Source organism: Littorina saxatilis, linkage group LG3 (genome assembly GCF_037325665.1).
Source record: "Littorina saxatilis isolate snail1 linkage group LG3, US_GU_Lsax_2.0, whole genome shotgun sequence".
Taxonomy (NCBI): domain Eukaryota; kingdom Metazoa; phylum Mollusca; class Gastropoda; order Littorinimorpha; family Littorinidae; genus Littorina; species Littorina saxatilis.
In genome coordinates, this window is record NC_090247.1 from 17,223,861 (window position 1) to 17,230,353 (window position 6,493).

Consider the following 6,493-nt stretch of genomic DNA (forward strand, 5'->3'; position numbering starts at 1 on the left):
TGTGTGTGTGTGTGTGTGTGTGTGTGTGTGTGTGTGTGTGTGTGTCTGTCTGTCTGTCTGTGTGAGTGTGGTCTGCGTGTGTTTGTGCGTGTGTATTGTGTGTGTGTGTGTGTGTGTGTGTGTGTGTGTGGTCTGCGTGTGTGTGTGTCTGTGTATGTGTGTGTGTGTTCGATTGTGTGTGTGTGTGTGTGTGTATGTGTGTGTGTGTGACGGTGTGTACTGTGTGTGTGTCTGTATGTGTGTGTGTGGGTGTGGGTGGATGTGTCTGTGTCTGTGTCTGTATATGTGTGTCTGTCTGTGAATCTGTCTGTCCGTTTATTTGTATGTCTGTGTCTTTATTTACGCGAGTGTGTTATTAAACAGTTTACCGCCTTTCTGCCCCAGCCCAAAAACGTGTTGGTACCCCAGTACGGTAGATAAGGTGAGTGGATCGAGGGCGTGATTTCTCGGGAAATTGAAGGCCGTCAACTTGCACATGACTTTGTTCAATTGAAATGTTTTAAGGCTGAAGTCTACCACCTTTAAAGGTGATAAGAGTTGCTTTTTAAAAAAACCAAAACGTGTTATGTTTTATTTAGGTGGTTTTTTTTTAATTATATTTGTTGCTATCTAAAGATCGATAAAGTCAGAAACAATAGGAATTGATGTGCTGTTTTCTGAGACTTTTTCACAAAACACTACTGAAAGAATTAAAAAGATTCTAGTTTGGATATGTAAACAAATGCAATCAAATGAACGCAAATGTGGCAGCACTAACAGAGGAATAGAATAGAACAGAAAACACTGTACATAAGTATTATATTCGGACACATGAAAAAAACGTGTCGTGGTATTATCTGGAAGATCGTTCATGTAAAGTTTCATAAAGATCTGTCCGGTAGTTTTCATGAAAATGCTGTACACACACACACACACACACACACACACACACACACACACACACACACACACACACACACACACACACACACACACACACACACACACCACTACCCTCATCTCGATTCCCGGCCTATGTTTAGTCATGATTAATTAAATGTAAAAAGGAAGAGCCAAGCCCTTGTTAATAAGATAATGTGTGAACCTTGAGTACGTGGTATCTGACTTTGGCACAAGAATCACTTCGGATAAAAATAGTTTAATTGAATAAAACACCATCAATTATATACGTTTTGAACTTAAATACAATATTTTAATCAGTTCTTTGACACGCTGTCTACGGTGTTATATTTTGTATTTGTTCGGGACACGTCAACTGTGCGAGTTAACCAATTTCAAATCTACTTTCTTATCTAAGGGTTAGACTCTAGCCTTAGGATTATTCAGAAACACCCCCCGCTCTTCATTGACGGGGTGTGCCTTGACAGCAACACGAAGGAGTTGTCTGCCCTGGTCCGTGTCCAAGGGCCTGCACAGTCCAGCAATGGATCGCTTCATCAGCGTGTTGCTGATTTCTCTGATGCTGTTTGGGATCTTCACGGCCCAATACAGTAAGTCAAAATTGCTATGTATTGCTGTGTTTTGAGCATTTTATCTATTTTTTAGGCTGCAAGTCTTTACAGTTCAGTCATTGCGAAGGATAGAACACCTGCACCTATTCTCAGACGTGTCTGATCAAGCTATCAACACTTTAAGATTGTACTTATTTCATAACATGAAAATGGCATAAAAGGACTGACTCCCTTCAACCGCACTTAAGTCCACTTTCTTGGTTTTCTTGTGAAGCTCGTTAAGCTCCAGCCTGCCTGTATGGTCACGAATTCGTGTTAAAGACTGGTTTATTTTGATCGTATTCATTCCCAATTAAAATAATACACATATAAGCTGCTTTTGTCTTTTACATTGGTTTGTATGAAGCTCTGATTCGAAACAGAAAACCATGACCTGTACTGGAAGAGGTGTTAACTTTGACAAACAAATATAATAATACATATTATGTTCTTCGTATGACGTTCCTTTAAGAGGATGAAGTATGAACAAAATCGGCTGTTTTATCGTTGCTGATGCATAATAGACAATAGTTATCAGATACATGTGTTGTCTGCCTGTCTATACCTTCAAAGGAGTAGCTGCGACTAAGGTTCTTCTATACCTAATGCTACCGTGCTTTCTTAATCAGGATTTTGACTCTGACACTCCCCCCCCCCCCCCATCCTCCTGCCTCCTCCCCCACGTCTTTCTGTCTGTATATGTCTCTCTGTCTGTCTGTCTGTCTGTTTCTCTCTCTCTCTCTCTCCCTCTATCTTTCTCTCTCTTTCTCTCTCTCTCTCTCTCTCTCTCTCTCTCTCTCTCTCTCTCTCTCTCTCTCTCTCTTTTTTTCTATCTCTCTCTTCCTCCTAACTGATTTTCAAAGAATTGAATTGTTCCTGTAATTACAATTTCTTCAGCGGAAATTATGTTGTTGTATTTTCTTTACATTATTTATTTTTTTGAGGGGGGGGGGGGAGAGGGTGTTTTGTTGACGTACCGACAGACAGACATTTGATATCAAGATTCCAACAAGAGGGCCGAGAGTAAACAAAGACAGGTGGTAACATGATGCGTTTATTTGTTGAAAAGTCAATCAATCAATCAATCAATCAATCAATCAATCAATCAATGAGTCTTATATCGCGCATATTCCGTGGGTACAGTTCTAGGCGCTCTGCAGTGATGCCGTGTGAGATGAAATTTTATACGGCCAGTAGATTGCAGCCATTTCGGCGCATATTTACCTTTCACGGCCTATTATTCCAAGTCACACGGGTATAGGTAGACAATTATTAACTGTGCCTAAGCAATTTTGCCAGGAAAGACCCTTTTGTCAATCGTGGGATCTTTAACGTGCACACCCAAAGTGAGTAGTATAAAGGCTAGGTTGCTTGGCAATTCACGCAGTATTTAGCAAACATATTTTCTCTCGACCGCAGCAATCGAAACAGTTTACAGACATCTGCAATCATTGTTTTATCTCCCTGTGTGCATAAACACGATCCTATTTGACCTCACAGTTCAAAACCATGGTGAACAATCAACAGACACGATTAAACACAGCTCCTACACAAAGCAAGGACGAAACTGTCAATACACCAATTCATCAAAGACCCAGGGCATATTTACATTACAAGATAACAGCGAGTGTTTTTCTCTCCTTATCTAGAGTTAGCAAAACTACAACCAGTTAGGCTACGTTAATGTCCTTGTGCACTCTAAAACGCGCCAGGACCAAGCATTAATAAACACGCGAGGTTAAACGTATGGAATGTTTATTAAAATTCGAACTTGATTTTCTTCATTTGTAAATTAAACATGTCTTGGTTTTTTTATTCATTCATGCTATATCCTATTTTAGGTACCCTTTAGCTGGTGGAAATAAACTCATGCTTTCTGTCATACAAAATCGTTAATCGTTGTGTGTGTTTTACAGGTTGTAATGGTAACAATGTTCTGCAGATTGTAAAACCAGTACATTCTCCCAACTTGACGCGGGAGATTTTGAAGACAAAAAAGTTTTTACCTTGATATTTCACATTATTCAGCGGTTTGCCTGCAACATGTTTTGTTTTTGTTTTTTGTTTTTGTTTTTATTTTATAGAAGTATCTCGTAAGTTTGATTTGTAAACAATAATTTAATAATAATAACTATTTAAAATTAAATTGTTCAAACGAATGCTTAAAATAGTGTGAACTTGTTATATCTGTCAGTGTGTGAGCGTTGAGCAAGTCTTCATAGTTTCATTTCAGCTGAACTTAACGTGATTATTTTTAAAGGCTTCTGACCCAGTTTAGGCACCATAAAAGTCAAACCGATGCTTCCTCTTGTTATCAGTGTATGTGTCATCCACGCACCGATGTTTCCTCCGAAGTCATTATAATAGACAGCTTTTGAGTTCAAAATACATGATGGCTTTGACAGCATTAGCTGCAAGTATAGCAAGCGGATCAGCTCATCAAAAATGACTAAAGCAAATTAATGTGGCAATTTCGGTGTCCTTTTTTGATAACACACACCAAGACAATCGACTGTATTATTTTCAAATTCTACCGGCTGGGACATGTACTCTGTTATGAGACAAAATAGCAAAAGGTTAATCTTTAGTGTAAAGCACCTGCTTAGTGTTTCAGCTATTTGCACGCATGACATTAACTTTTACAATTCCCTTTTTGAGTTGGCCAGTAATGCGCGTGTGAATTTGAGGTCAACACACACACACACACACACACACACACACACACACACACACACACACACACACACGCACACACACACACACACACACACACACACACACACACACACACACACACACACACACACATCCACACACCAACAACAGCAACAGAGAAGGAAACCAGAGGAGAACAAACGAGCACGCATGTTATGTTGTTTATTGTTTTTCTATGTTGTTGTGTTTGTAGTTTTTAACGTTGGTTGTTGTTTTGCGTTGAAGGGGGGGGGGGGGGTGTCTGTCAATGCAAACTGGAAACCTGATTGAACCACACCAAAGCAAATATAAACACCAAATAAAAAGATCTTCAGTTGATAACATCTGTACTTGTGATGTATGTCCCTTGTATCTACTGGCGAACAGCACAACGCTATCTTTCCGTGGCTGTTATATCATGGAGCTTTGAGGAAGTGAGTCCATGACCAAGTAACGGAGCTGAGCAACTGAACGTGCACAAAGACCAATGGGTCAAACGGATAAGGGTTATGCTCAAGAGCTGTGTATCCGGGGAAACCATGTTACGAAATTGACATTTGTTTTACTTAACTGTAACATTTTTACCATACAAAATACCATTGATTTCAATAATATGTACTGGTTCAATCTATACCGAGCAACAAAATAAACGCGAATACATTCTGCAATGTTTGATTGACAAAATCTCAAACAATTGTTGAGTTAGAATTATCAAACCACAAAAGTTTGATGAAGGCATGTTTGACCTAGCTGTTGTGTGATTATTTTGATGCTGCGACTGTTTCAACACACGGGACAAGCAGGTTTAACGTTAACGAAGTATTGGAGGTCTCGCTCAGTCAGTCTTCATCGCGCTCTCTGGCCACTGATCGGGCACTGGTGGCTTCCAATGATGTTCCAGGTAGTGTCCGTGGTTGTATTGAATCGATCTCGAAGACGTTGTGGCAGGAAATTGCGATCTTGTCTTATTGGGGTAATGCGAAAAATCCACCGCGTTACATAACTGCAGTGCTTCCAATGTCAACAGAACATTGCTGAAGGTGATCGACTGTTGACATATGCACGTTTAAAGCACATGCCAGCGCTTCTGGATCATCCCCAGTTTTAAATCGACCTGGCATTTTGATGGTGTCAACCTTTGCATCCTGGCTGTTTTAAAAGTGAGACTGGCAGCAAGCGTGCCATGGACTCTTTTGGTTGCTAATGCATTAGTGAACACATCTCACACATCAGATTTCTCCTGCTCCACTTGCACGTGCTGCGAGCGCGCATTGTATGTTTAACGTTAAACCTGCTTGTCCCGTGTGTTAAAACAGTCACAGCATCAAAATAATCACACAAAAGCAAGGTTAAACATGCCTTCATCAAACGTTTGTGGTTTAATAATTCTAACTCTATAATTGTTATTTGAAGGACCAATGCATTTGGAACAATATGAATATTCAATTTAAACATAAATGCCTATTTTTTAAAGATTTTATAAAACATAATATCTCATTTGTAAAGGATGTCATGAATGAAAATGGTATTATTATTTCTTTTGAAGATTAATGTCAAAAAGTGGGTTATACACCATCCAGACAGTTTGAATACAATGCATTATGCACAGCACTTAAATCCAGATGTACAGTCACATTACCATTTCAATATTTTACATTGCCGGATTTCATTATTAATGGTGGTAATATTTCAGCAAAGTTTATTAGAGCATGTTTAGTTGATCTTGATGTCCAGATTCCGAGTGCCTGTGATTTTTGGAAACGAAAACATAATGTAGATTTGGATAAGAGAAACTGGTTATTGGCTGTTAACAGCACAAAAGACGAAAGATTACGTCTGCTGCACTGGAAATTATTACATAGAATATATCCAACCAATATTTTATTAAACAAAATGGGATTACGAACATCGAATAAATGTGAATTTTGTAATGAATTAGACACCCTTGAACATTTCTTTTTTAGTTGCCAAGAGGTGATGAAGGGTTGGAAAATTTGTAAAGATTTTGTTTATAAGAAAATACATGTTGCCATTATTTTGAATGAAGAAAATGTATTTTTGGGTTATTTTAAGGAAAGTTTGAAAAATGATTATATTTATTTTGTGAATTATTGTATTTTAATCACCAAAATGACCATTGGAAAATTTAAATATGGGAAAAAGTTAGATGTGGGTGTATTATTGGAAACTGAGCTGAACATTAGGAATAAATTTATGTTATGATTATTTTTAATTATTTATTTACTTAAACATATTAGTTTACTGATAAAGTTTGTTGATTTAAAAATGTACACATTTGACTGAGAAAA